Here is a 14,910-nt window from a genome sequence, read left to right as displayed (position 1 = left end):
CCTATTAATGTCTGTTGACTTTTACTTCACTAAATCGATACTTTGGAAAAACAACTAATATTTTTATTTTTTACAGAAAAATACTGTAAAATGTTAATTGGTTATATGTAATTTACCTTACCATATATGGTGAAAAACTGTAAATAGTTTAACACCACATTATATGTATATAGTTTTACTGCAAAATAATGTTACATTTATGGTTTTTGCAAGTAAAAACTATGAATTACCATATAATTTATGGTTAAAAAAAACACAGTATAAGGACATTCCCTAGAAGTTCCTGCATCACACATCAGGTATGATTACATTTTTTCATAAATATTTTTGTGTCTTCTTATTTTTGTTATAAGTAATGTACACTAGTATGTTTTGTGTTACATTTTCTGTTCTTTAGGTAATATTTATTGCATTATTTTAAGGCCCTGATGATGTTTTGTCTTTGTATGACCCTGTGCACAAGTATTGAACATGTTTTGTGAACAGGCCGTTTATGATGAACTCTGAATTAATCATGTGGCTTTCTATTGTGCCACCTGTATTATTGTGATGGTTATAGGTATATTTTAAAGGTGGTAAAGAGGATGTTTTGTTTTATACATTTTTGCAATATTACTTGAAACTGCCATTGTGAGAGACGTGCGCGGATTGGCCCTCTGGCTTGTCAATTACTGCCATGACGTTCCTTGTGAGAGACGCGCGGCTGCTCGCTCTAGTAACTTTCCACACTCTACAGGCGCTGCATGCAAAGTTTTTGTCAGGAGACAGGAGTAACAACTGCAGATTATGAGTCACCTGCGGTGAGTCCGACATAATGAATCCACTAAGTGTGTGCGCGGCTTAACGATTGTAAGGCCGATTATGAATGTAAATTGATACTTATGACTGATCGCGCTCAAACGCGTCCAGTCAGAGCCAGTTGCGTTTAGTCTGCAATTACAGTCAGTGTTCAAATTCCATGTGAAAGTATATAAATCTGCTTCAGGAGCAGGACACTATCGCTGTATGTTGAGCACAGTCAGAATGTTTTAGCTAGTCGTAAAATGTGTGCCCGGCTTAATAACACAGCGAATGCTGGTGGTAAACAAACACTCGTGCACGAGTTTTGGGAGGCGTTCACTTGAAATGAGCTGGAGGAGGGGGATTGTTCTTCCGCATGCGCTCATTTCAAAAACTCAGTCGACGAAAACATCCTCTGTACCACCTTTAAGGTTAAATGGCATGTTTTGGTATAACCTAGTTAAAGTATTAACATTATATCACTTAAAGTTGCAGTCCGTAACTGTTTTTGGTTAAAAATGATCCAAAATCAATTTTTGAGCAAGTACATAACCAGCCAGTGTTCAAAACTATCTCCTTATCTTAGCCTGATTCACAACGGTAAACTTGTAATAATGTTTTAAAATAAGAGCGACTGGTGGATTTCCGCAGGAAATTCGAGCATGCAGCAGTTCGTCTTTGCGTCATTACGTCACGTCCGTAAACAGAAAAAAGGAGTCCAGGCAAGTCGGTTTTATCATGTGAGGATGCTACTGGTAGCGGATCATTTATAGTCTGTTCTCACAGCAGCTAAAATAATTAAACATCAGTCTGACACTGACAATCATCAGTGACAACTGGAGATTCACCCGTAGTCAAAAATCAAAAGACTTTGGACTGTGGAGTGGCTACAGGAATTGAAATCTACAGGTAACACTAATATACACTAAATACACATAGCGTGCGTCTCTTTCGGCTCCCTAGTTCAGTAGTCAGGGCACTGATCAGGGAATCGGCCACATTCATTTACATGATATACTGATTTGCGACCTAGGGAGCTAGGGAGCTGATTGAGACGCAGGGATAGTCACGCAATGCTGATGTTGTTAACATTAAAAATTTGAGAACAAAGTATAACAGTAATAATAATTTGCACGGTTAGGCATGATCCGAGCTAAGCGATCGTTAGATGTAATCATCATTAGCAGCACGATTTATTATAGCCTAATGCTTTTTTCCTCAGTTGGTCAGAACAAAAGTGGCAGAAATGTTACTTACTTGTTCAGCTGATATTTTCCAGTGAAAATTCTTATATTGGTCATACTTTCAAGACGTAGAATCTGTGATTCTGAAGTACAGTATCCACACCGGTGCAGTGATTGACAGCAAGCCGTGCCGATGCACAACGCACGTACAGATAACTGTTCCGCATATGACTGCAATCGCATGTTTCAAACAAAGATGGCGACAAAGAGGAAAAATGGCAGACTGCAGCTTTAATGAAATATGGTTATAAGCTGTAAAATATACAGGCATCCTGTAAAACTAGAAATACTGTCTAATGTGATCTCATGAGTATTCGTATGTATTTTTATTTAAAGTGTGGTTCTACCACATTTACATTTACTTACATTTGCATAGACACTGAAAAGTACAATGACAGCATCTAAAGCATATTATTTACATATGAACAACTTTACAGATGTACAAATGTGTAAGAATACTTATTTATGAACATTAAAAAATGTGGCATTAATATTTTCATTCTGCTGTATTCAACAGTCATATCAATGATGTTATGTTTTCAGTCACATTTATTAAACGCAATTTACTCATTTATTTAATATGAAATTATAACATTTCACTCTTTTCTGTGACTTCTCATTTTGAAGGATTACATAATGTTAGACAATACTACACTACACTTTAAAACTTTAAGATAAATAACATTTCTGTAATATTTTAACCATTATTTCCCATGTAATACTAAATGTACATGCTTTATATAATCAAATGATCGCCTTCCAAGTGCTTCCGCCAAAACCGCACTTTCGTATTCTTCAAAGAGCTTATGCTGTATGTCCTACACCTGTATTGAAGAATACGGAAATATGGTTTTGGCGGAAGCACTTGGAAGGCGATCATTTGTTTCTATAAAGCATATACATTTACATTTTTTTCGAAAATGATTGATTGTTTTGCTAGATAAGACCCTTATTCCTCGTCTGGTATCATTTAAAGCCTTTGAAGCTGCACTGAAACTATAATTTTGACCTTCAACCGTTTGGAGGCCATTGAAGTCCACTATAAGGAGAATAATCCTGGAATGTTTTCATCAAAAACCTTAATTTCTTTTCGACCAAAGAAAGAAAGACATGAACATCTTGGATGACATGGGGGTGAGGAAATTATCAGGAAAATTTTATATGAAAGTGAACTAATCCTTCAATCAATAATGGCAAGATTGTCACATGAAAATAATCTAATAACAGCTGCACACGAACAGCAGTATGTTTACAGTATGTCTTTTTGGTAAACAGATATCATTAATATAAATCAGGTAAACAACCATTTAACTAAGAATTTAGATGCAAACACATTGTGTACAGAATCAGAATGAAACAAAGCAATTTTTGCATTATTATATTAAACTAATGAGATACTGTTAATCAAAAAGTATCTAACAGATAGATAGATAGATAGATTTCATTTTAAGGACTAAATGCAAAAATGGCTTGCCATAGAGAACTGTCTATGAATGTACACATTTAGAATTAATATGAGAATGCACATCCAAATCCAGCTGATGTTTAGAAATAATATTGTTTGCACAACTTAAACAGACCATCCATAATCTTTAGTGCCAACATAAAGTTGGTTTGGAGCTGGTTGTAATTTTCTTGGTATTTTATTGTTACGTATATACATAAGTTGATGGAGCACAAATCACAGTGTTTCATTGCATTTGAAGTTCTTCTCATTCCTGGTTTGTGCTTCATTTTAAACGGTATTTACACCACTCATCTTATGATGTCATTGTTTAAATACTCCAAACTATAAAAATGCTTACAGCTATTATGCAAGTATCTGAAAAGCTCTAAAATGCTTCAACACAACATTCACTGGTGGGTGGAGTTGTGGGCCAAGTTGAAAAGAATGACATGGAGACCTAAAATAGAAATAGATTTCTTTTCCCATGGAGTAAATCCGGCAGCAGTACAGGGGGAGAAAAAACTACACAAGGGTCATACCCTTTGTTAAAAAGACATTTGCATAGTTCATAGACACTTGTGTGGTATACTGCACACAGGTTCATGGCTGAGTGACACTGCAGGTTAATTGGAATTATCTTAAAATAGACAGAAATTATATTTTAATAATATTCGATCAACTTTTTCCATTTTCACATTTTAGGAAAAGGTCAAGCTGGAAGAGAATTTCTCCCTTTCCACATACACAACAGTGTTTCGTCCTCCATTCCTGACCTTGTATTATGCTTTCTAATATGTGCTTGGTAAACGGTAGTTATTCATCCTTTGCTTTACTACAGATTCCCCATTCAATCCATGACCTAATGTTTAATTAGACTCATTAAGTGTGTTAATGACCTTCACACTTTTGACTAGCTTCACTCACCCTAGAAATATGCTAATACTTTATAGCATCATTGCGTTCACATCCTATCCTGAAAAACATCTGGATGTGATGTCTGTAAGCTGTTTTCAGTTTCTTTTTTTCTGCATTTTTCATAATTGGAGACCGAAAGATCAGAGGAATGGCAATTCTGTGGTTTAATTGACCCTTTGATATTTTTGCATATTTTCCCCACCTGTTTTGTAATTTAATGAAATCATTTCCCACCATATGTATCACCCCTGCTGTGAGTCCCAGCAATCATTCCTCAAGAAACACACACCTCAGGTTTCCAGCATCCTGCAGACTCTATCAAGGTGACTTCCGCTCCATCAGAGAGCAACTGCCGCAGTGATTCATGCGTCTTTGAGAGGACGTGTTTTTGTGCTGCCCTGGAACAGATCAGAAGAAGGTTTTCCTATAGATACTCTGTCATTTTGTCCGGGGATGCATTAAGGAATTGCACAGGTCACTGCCGGTGTCCTGGATCACTGAGGAAGATTAAATTTACAGACTCCGCCTACATAACATGAGACTTGCTGATTGGCTGAAAATGAAGAAGGGTGTCACTCATTGTGAGTGTGTGTGGGACAAATACAGTATCACTCTGTGGCATTGATTATACACTTTATTTTGATTGTCCCCTTTAGACATTCTGTTGAACTTTGCACCTACATGTCAACTAACTTTCATTAGATTATTAGTATATATACTAATAATCTAATGAAAGTTAATGTTAATCTAATGAAAGAGGTGCATTTTATTCTTCAACAAAATCTTTGGCTCGTAAAGAACCTTTAAAGGGGCTTAACAGGTTCTTTGTATGGCGGTGGTGCTATATAGCACCTTAACCATCCCAAAGAACCGGTGAAGAACCGCTGAAGAACTATACAGGGGCTTAACAGGTTCTGTATACTGTAGTGGTGCTATATAGCACCTCAGTAATCTCAAAGAACCGGTGAAGAACTGCTGAAGAACCACTGAAGAACCACTGAAGCACCATGATTTGGTGCTATACAGCACTTATAGTGGTTCCCCTATGATTACGAGCCAAAGAACCACTTTTAGTATTAGTGATAGAGTATTAGTAGACTGGTAGGGTAGGGTTAGGGTTAGTAGAATAAGTTGACACGTTATAGTAGACAATAAGTTGATAAATTATAGTAGAATAAATTTGTACTTATATTTATTTCAACAGGTTCTCCAACCAATACACCTATATAGGTCGTTTGTCACTTCCCTGAAATATGACCCATAGGAGCATTTGCTAAAGTTGTGCCCCATTGATAAAAGGACACTTTTATTTGAATGCATTGTTCCCTTTTATCTGCGTCACGTTTCAGGTTTTGCGTAGCTCAATCAGTAGAGCATTGCAATAACAATATGCAATCATGTGATCATGCGATCATGGGTTCGATTCCAGTGAACGCATGTGCTCATAAAGCATATATGCATTATAAATCTCTAAGGGTAGGTTTAGGGTGGGGTGGGTGAGTTTTGCTAAATGGAAATAGGAGAAATGGTGTAAAAAGTCCACACATTGCATTTAAATGAACACGCATTTTGATTGGTAACGACAGTCATACGTCATTTCACTCTAAAATGTGCAGTTTTATCACACAGCACAATGCCACAGATGTTGCAAGTTTTGAGGGAGTGTGCAATTGGCACGCTGACTGCAGGAATGTCCACCAGAGCTGTTACCCGTGAATTGAATGTTCATTTCTCTACCATAAGCCAATCTCCAAAGGTGTTTCAGAGAATTTGTCAGTACATCCAACCGGCCTAACAACCGCAGACCACGTGTAACCACACCAGCCCAGGACCTCCACATCCAGCATCTTCACCTCCAAGATCATCTGAGACCAGCCACCCGGACAGCTGCTCCAACAATCGGTTTGACCAAAGAATTTCTGCACAAACTGTCAGAAACTGTCTCAGGGAAGCTCATCTGCATGCTCGTCGTCCTCATCGGGGTCTCGACCTGACTGCAGTTCATCGTAGTACCGACTTGAGTGGGCAAATGCTCACATTCGATGGCGTCTGGCACTTTGGAGAGGTGTTCTCTTCACGGATGAATCCCGGTTTTCACTGTACAGGGCAGATGGCAGACAGCATATATGGCGTTGTGTGGGTGAGCGGTTTGCTGATGTCAACATTGTGGATCGAGTGGCCCATGGTGGCGGTGGGGTTATGGTATGGGCAGGCATATGTTATGGACAACGAACACAGGTGCATTTTCTTGATGGCATTTTGAATACCGTGACGAGATCCTGAGGCCCATTGGTGTGCCCTTCATCCACGACCATCACCTCATGTTGCAGCATGATAATGCATGGCCCCATGTTGCAAGGATCTGTACACAATTCCTGGAAGCTGAAAACATCCAAGTTCTTACATGGCCGGCATACTTACCAGACATGTCACCCATTGAGCACATTTGGAATGCTCTGGATCGGCGTATATGAGAGCGCCATACACTATACACTGACTGGTGCTTGGACCCCCCCCCCCCCCCAATACAGTAAAACTGCACATTTTAGAGTGGCCTTTTATTGTGGCCAGCCTAAGGCACACCTGTGCAATAATCATACTGTCTAATCAGCATCTTGACATGCCACACCTGTGAGGTGGATGGATTTTCTCGGCAAAGGAGAAGTGCTCACTAACACAGATTTAGACAGATTTGTGAACAATATTTTAAAGAAATGTGCTTTATTAAAAGGTATACATGTATGATCAGTTTATTATGATGTAACCCATTACATTCACCATAATAAGAGTCATGTGTGCAATAGATCTATACATGATGCAGAGACCATCCATACACAGTTTGTACAAGACAAGCAGTCTGCATTATGGTAGCCTATGTGCCCACTTACTCATGTTGAAGAAACATGCTTAATAGCAGTGAGGTTGTTGTCAGTGATTGCCGTCAGTACACATATACTGTAATTAAACAGTCATATTGGTTGGAAAAAAATGCTAACTTTATTTCCAAATACCCAAAGTATGCATACAGTGTCAGTATAATGCACTTTTTTTGTTCATCTAGCTAAAATAAAAAAGCATTTGAAATTTGAAAGGTTGGAATACACTACATGACTTTTGCCCAGATTTGCAGTCTGGAAGAGTCGTTGCCAATTGCAGAACATCAGAGCCAGCCTGAAGATTTCATAGAAAATTGTGTAGTGTATAATGGGCACTGACTGAATTTTTTACCATCAGACTATGATTCTATCGAGTCAGGGGATATCAAGCATGTTTAATATTTTGAGCCAAGTTTAGAACACATTGTTTTTATTTGACATGTATCTACAAGCAACGAGGCGCAAAATGATGTATGACAGTCTTTTAAAATTTGTTCATATTTTAAAAGTTGTGGAGTGAATTCCAACTCTAATTGGGCCTAATATTTAAGCACTAGATACAACAGAATCACTATTGGCATATTGTGAAATGCTCATTATAACCATTACTTACTGAACCTCAAAGCCTCAGGCTGCTGCCTAGTGTATATTTGCATAAAGTTCAGCATTCCTAAACTTTTTGACACTTGCTTTGCAGTCAATCTACTTTTCCACATTCCTCTTTTTACAGATATGATTATTTGACCTAATGAGCTGCTCGTAGCCTCTCTTAATGACTTCCATCCACTCAAAGTCATTTAATTAGTGTGTAATTATCTTTTGCTACCTCACAGGAATTTGAACGCAGCTAACTTTGTCAGCAGTTTGAAGAGTTCTACTTGCTCTGTGGTGAAAGTGACATTTAGGGAAAGGCCAAATGAACTCTCACTGTCTCTTGTCACTTTTTGATCTGAAATCTGTAACACTAGTAGTTTAGTTTTGCAGTGTCCAGATATGGAATCTTTTTTTTTTTTTCTTCTTCTTCTTTTTTTTTTTGATTACATTTTATTGTTCTGTGGAAGTCTATTTTTACATCAGTGGAAAAAAAAAAAAATTAGAAAAACAAATGAGACAGTATTTGCATTGTTATTTGCATTGTAGCATTGTTGTCACACTCATTCAGTTGTGTTTATTCTTAGTTTCATTTTCATGGACTTTCAGTGTTTTCATCAGTCACATGTGTTCCTTTGTTTGAGTTTCCCGCCGCTCATCAGTTTCCATGCACACTAATCTTCATCACAGCTGTTCATCATTTAGTTAATCACTATGTGTATTTAAGTTCCTAACTTTCACTCAGTGTTTATCCAGTCTTGTTTACGTTAGCACTTGTTTGTATTCATGCCTGTTGGATTGTCATTAAACACTGCATTAGAACTGATCTTCATCATCTGTCTGTATGAACCTTGCTAACAGAAGACCAGACCAATATGGATTATGCAGCTCTATTTTCTGCTGTGTCGTCTTGCCGTCACCTGCCCCTACGACGATGAGGCACTCAAATCGTTGTTCTGGATTTGGGCCAACTACCACCATCCTGTAAACCTCCCAGACACCTCAGGACTTGACTGGAGGGAAGCCATCATCAGGTGTCTGGAGAGCATCTGTCCCCGATCCAGGACACAGCTTGACAGGTGGTGGACAGAGCTCACCACCTTCGACCGCAGAGAATTCATGTGAGCCCCCTGCAGATGGAGAGCTGCCACCTGCCACAATGCTTCAGCCAGAGCCTGAGGAGAAGAGGACAGAGCTGACCCTCGCCCCAGAAGTGGAGCTCAATTGTGAGTCTGACTAAGGGTGTGAGCCCACGACACCAGTGGACGAGGGACTAGTGAGTATGGACAATGTGGACTGGCTGATAAACTTCAGTGAGGAGCAGGCCACTCCCACCTTATCCTACCCCTTACCTTCATCATCGCTTTTTCTAGACAGCACCATGAACTCTGACTTATTTACATCGACCTGAATGGACTGTGTAATATTTACCGTTATTTTGTCAAGATTTCTGTTGCCGCCATCACCGCGAAGCTCAGCTAGTCCTTCAGCCTGCACGGACGGATGTTTACAGCCCCGTGGCGTCTTTGTGGAAGCCCTGTTTTGATGTCGAGCCACAGGGTTGTAAACATCCGTCCGTGCAGGCTGAAGGACTAGCTGAGCTTCGCGGTGATGGCGGCAACAGAAATCTTGACAAAATAACGGTAAATATTACACAGTCCATTCAGGTCGATGTAAATAAGTCAGAGTTCATGGTGCTGTCTAGAAACAAGTTCTAACCTAAACGAGACCGGACAAACACTGAGTGAAAGTGAGGAACTTAAATACAAATGGTGATTAACTAACCCACACAGCAAAAGGAAAAAGGTATCGTGGCTTCCGGAATGTATCCGCGAACGGACCCGTATCTGCGTCCACTTGCGCGCAGTGACAGATCCGCAACGAAGGTGAATCGCGGACGCGCCGTGGCTCTGCGCTGCATCCGCTCCGCATCCGTGATTAAAACATTACCTCCGCGCAAAATGATACAGCCGTTACAGTAAAGACGTGTGTGTGTCCGCGGATCCGACATGGGTCCACTCAGGATCCGCTGATTGACAGCAGAATTTACGGCGCCACCCGGAGGCAGAGCTGATCCTCTGGAAGGCGCCAAAACGAATGTGACAATCACGCGGGTTTGGCGACTTGAATGCGGATCCGCCTAGGAGTCTCCTGCTGTGTGGGAAACGATGAACAGCTGTGATGAAGATTAGTGTTACCACCAGCAGCGTCGGTGCAAGAGAATCCTGTGGCTCTGCCTCCGGCCTCGGATCTATTCAAGCCTGTCGGCTTTGCCTTGGCTCCTCCCACCTTCTGCTCCACTGGAGACCCTCAGCCTTGCGGCTCCACTGAGTTCCCTCGTCCTGCTGGCTCCCCCTTGGTCAGTCGTCACACTACTTCCGCCATGGACTAACGGGCCGTCTGCTGCACTCCGTCCCTCCACACCTCTGGCTGCAGCAGGTTCCTCCTTCCCGTCAGTCTCGCCTCTATCCTCCGTCACACCAGCTTCACCTCATCCCTCAGGTACTCTGGCTCCACCTTCGACGGTCATCACCACGACATCACCTTGGTCTCCAGAACCAGTGATGTCACTCGTTTCCGTCAGCTCTTTGTCTGCGCCTATGGATACGTCACTCTCGTCTCCTGTTGTCATCCCCCAGATGTCGTCAGCCTCTAAACCACCTTGGCTCCTCCCTCCTTCGACTCTGCCATGGGCTGTCATCACTGTGCTCTGGGTCTGTGCCAGTGGACATCATCCATCTTCGCCACCAGGGTTTCGTCATCCTACTGTCACCATCCCTCCGCCACCAACTACCACCGTCCATTCGCCTACTCCTGTCACCATCCCTTTATCCGCATCCTAAGCCTCCTCCTTCTACTCTCCATGCCACAACGTAGTGCATTCCAGGAGGGGGCATTCTGTCACGCTAATTCAATTGTGTTTATTCTTAGTTTCATTTTTATGGACTTTCAGTTTCTTTTCATCAGTCACGTGTGTTCCTTTCTGAATTGAAATAGCCATATTGTACGTTTTAATGGCTCACACTACAAACATAACGATCTTATAATACATGATGCATTTCTGTGTCTGTTATTGCATAATTCCCACTTTTGGACACTTTTGCTTCAATGGACATTAGACAACACTGCAAAATCAAGCTATTATATTCATATATTTATTGTCCAACATTCCCAATTTTTCTGATGCATGTCCTTAATTTAATTTAAATGTTGGTAATAATTCAGTGTTTATAAGCCTTTTAAAGAATTTTAACCCACACTGACTGGGTTTCTAGAGAGCAAAGGTTTTGTGGAAAAAAGACTTAAACACAAAGTCTGTAAAATAAACTTTAAAAAGGATTTGATGATCACTAGTGATAGTATTTTATTCTGTGTTGTCATCATTCAGGTTGGATTTCAGCTTTAATGTACGTTTTTTTGACAAAGCAGCTGATATTGCCATAGAAACTAGTGGACTGCCGACTCGCTTTCACCCCAAAATGGCGGAAACACAGGGCTGCTGCTGGCCGCCGGTGTTGCAATAGAACGTTCTATTGACTGTCGCTTCTTGTTGGTGTATATTTTTCGCTTTCACTCAGTGTTTGTCCGGTCTCGTTTAAGTTAGCACTTGAATCTTCATCATCTGACTTCATCTGCTGATCTGTCTGTCGGAACCTGTTTTTTAAACGTGCCTACATAGTGTACTTTTTAATAAACTCGTCCAAAATAACTATTCTAAACTATGAAGATGACAGCGCATATGTTCTTTATCGAAAAATCTGCTGTCTAAAGGTATTGCTAATGCTATGTAATGCTAATGCTAACTTCTTCAGTTACTTATTTCAGAAACTGAAGACACAGAAAACACTCTCAGTCTTTACAAAACATAATGTATTTCATGATTCGAGTTCTGGCTCTCAGTGGTGGGTGAGTCTGTAATGCTAAAGCAAACACTGTCGTGAAAGAGATGTTCATATTTTTAGTGTGTGACTGCCTTTACATAACTCTGAACAATAATAGCGCCATTGATCGTGGCTCTACCACAACAGAATAGACTGGGAGTGCTGGGGAATGTAGCATTTTGTAATGAGATTAATTGTTTGCCTTTCACTGTGTAGAAATGATATCAAACATTTAAATATAGGTTTGCAAGCATGACATACGACTCAAATAATATATTTATTTTAGAAACCTAGTGTTATGTTAAACTCATTGGTTATGCTCATATGGACAGTAATTATAAGATCACTCACATAAATATCCTGCTATTTCCTGTATTTATACATGTACATAGAAAGTAATGACAATCTTTTTTATGAGCTATACAAACACTAATCACAAGGTAGTATTGATCATACAGTTATGTAAAAGTATTGGTGTATTTTAGGCCTCTGTCCACAACTGGCTACATTTACATGTAACATAATAATCCATTAATGTTAGATCAGATTCCAAATAATCTGACAGAAAAGTGTTCATGTAAATGCCTCAGTTAACTCAACTGAGCTTGATCTTCAACTTGAGCTTCAATCACATTTTAATAATAGAAGCTTTTCTGACAGTATTGGTGAATTCACTTTGGGTGCAGTTTCTCTTATTTGTGGTGTTCCTCAAGGCTCTATTCTTGCTCTCATTTTATTCTCCTTATATATGCTTCCTTTGGGGTTGATTTTTTAAAGGGTTAGTTCACCCAAAAATGAAATTTCTGTCATTAAGTACTCACCCTCATGTCATCCCAAAACCTTAAGACCTTTGTTTGTCTTCGGAATACAAATTAAGATATTTTTATGAAATCCGAGGGTATCTGATCCAGACATAGGCAGCAACGAAATTGCATCTTTTGAGGTCCAGAAAGGTACTAAACCTGGCGATGTGATGGCAGTGGTTCAACCTTAAAATTATGAAGTGACAAGAATACTTTTTGTGCGCAAAAACAAAACAAAAATAACGATTTTATTCAACAAATTCGTCTGTCCCCTGTCATACTGCTGGACCTTAAAAGGTGCAATGTCATTGCTGCCTATGTGTGGATCAGATTCTGAAGACAAACGAAGGTCTTACAGGTTTGGGACGATATGAGGGTGAGTACTTAATGACAAACATTTCATTTTTGGGTGAACTAACCCTTTAAGAAACACTTTACTCTTTTCATTGTTATGCTGACGATACCCAAATCTCTCTGCCCTTAGGATCTAACAAGAGGGGTTTGGATTCTCTGTTAGCTTGTCTGACATAACAGCGTTAATGTCCTTAAATTTACTTCACCTCAAAGAAGGCAAAGCTGAGATTATAGTGTTTCAATCTTCAGAAGCTGTTAGCGCACCTTATTTAAACTTTGGCCATTTGTCTCCATTTGTTAAACCATTAGTGAAGAATTTGAGTGTTTTTTTTGATAGCTCTCTCGAATTTGACAAACATGTTAGTTCTTGTCTTGAGTCCTAGCTTAGGTAAAATAATTTCCTTCTTTTCCAAGGTGAAAAAAAAATGCATGACTGTTTTGCCAATCATTCTTACATATTCGGGTCTTTATCGACCCGGATCTATATCCAACACAGAAGGATCTCTACCTGTCTTGATAATATAAAACTCCTCTGATATTAGAGTAACAATTACAGAAGAATAAAATAAATCGTATTTTGTTACCTTTTGGAGCTTGAAAGGGCTCCGTTTGAGCAGATGTTTTATGCCATCATCACTGTCCTCGTCAGAGCTCATTTCCCAGTAAATTCAGCAAATAATGGGCTAGTTTTATGTTTGAGGTCACGAATATGAGCCCATTCGTGATCTCAAACGTATTCTCAAAACTGTATAATTTTCAACATCTTGAAAATCAATATTTCGATCGCTAACAGCTTCACCAGATCCATCCAGTAACAGTTACAGTCATATTTGATTGCGTTCAGTACTTGTTCTGCAGTAAATCGCTGAGCCATTTCATGTTTCTCTTATTATTTCGTTTTCTGTCTAAATAAGTCATCACTTCAGCATTGTGTTTCAGACATTGCCACCTTGTGGAATAAAGGTGAATTGCACTTATTCTGTCATCTAAGATTCAATTATTGTTGTGCAGAAAAAATATACGTACACTCATACATACCTCGGGTCGTTTGCGACCCTATACAATTTTTACAAAAAATGAATATAAAAATAGGCATTCTTTTATAATTTTATGATTTTTTTCTTGTTATATTCTTTATAATGAATTAATTGAGGAATACCAAGAATGTTGATGTCTAACTTTAAAAAGTGAATGAGGAGGAGAGTAGTGAATGACGTCCCGGGTCACTAAAGACCAGAGGTATGCATTTAAGGGTTAAAGTGCTCTATTTTCGTGCACTAATTTTGTACTTATACTAAAAATTCTTCTTTAGTACTACTTAAGATAATCTTAAGAACATCTAAGTGTACTCAACTGTGCTTTTAATATACTATCTCTGAATTTAAAAAAAAATATTTAGATGCCACTTATAGTACATTTGAACCCATTGTGTACTACAAGTGGCATCTAAATACATTTTCTAAATACAGAGATAGTATATTAAAAGCACATTTAAGTTATTGCTATGCTATTTATATGCTATTATTTAGACAAGGCTTGATTATTGTCATTCCTTATTATGTGTATTTACAAAGCATCTCTTGGTACAGAATGCAGCTGCTAGGTTCTGAACTGGTGTGTGGAAATCAGAGCACATTACTCTGGTTTTAATTTTATATTTTATATTTTATATATTTCTGATTTATTTTCTGTTCACAATACAGTAAGGCCTAAGAGGTCATCTAACCAGAGACTGCTAAACATTCTTCCGGTTGAGCTGAAATTGAGAGGTGATCATGTTTTTGCTGTTGCTGCACCGAAACTTTGGGACATCCTACCTGTTTTTATTAGAATTGCCCCTACACTACACAATATTATCTATTTTCTCTGGCTTTTAATCAAATCTTTCATCATAGTGTTATGTTGTACATGGTTTTAATTTTGATGGTCTTTTGATATATTGTACACTCGCAGGGTACTGCCCCAGTGACACACTGTTGTGCCTATAAAGGCACATTTTTTCTGACGGTATAATGAACA

The sequence above is a fragment of the Megalobrama amblycephala genome, linkage group LG14, assembly GCF_018812025.1.
Source record: "Megalobrama amblycephala isolate DHTTF-2021 linkage group LG14, ASM1881202v1, whole genome shotgun sequence".
Classification (NCBI taxonomy): Eukaryota; Metazoa; Chordata; class Actinopteri; order Cypriniformes; family Xenocyprididae; genus Megalobrama; species Megalobrama amblycephala.
Note: the sequence above shows the minus strand (reverse complement) of the source record.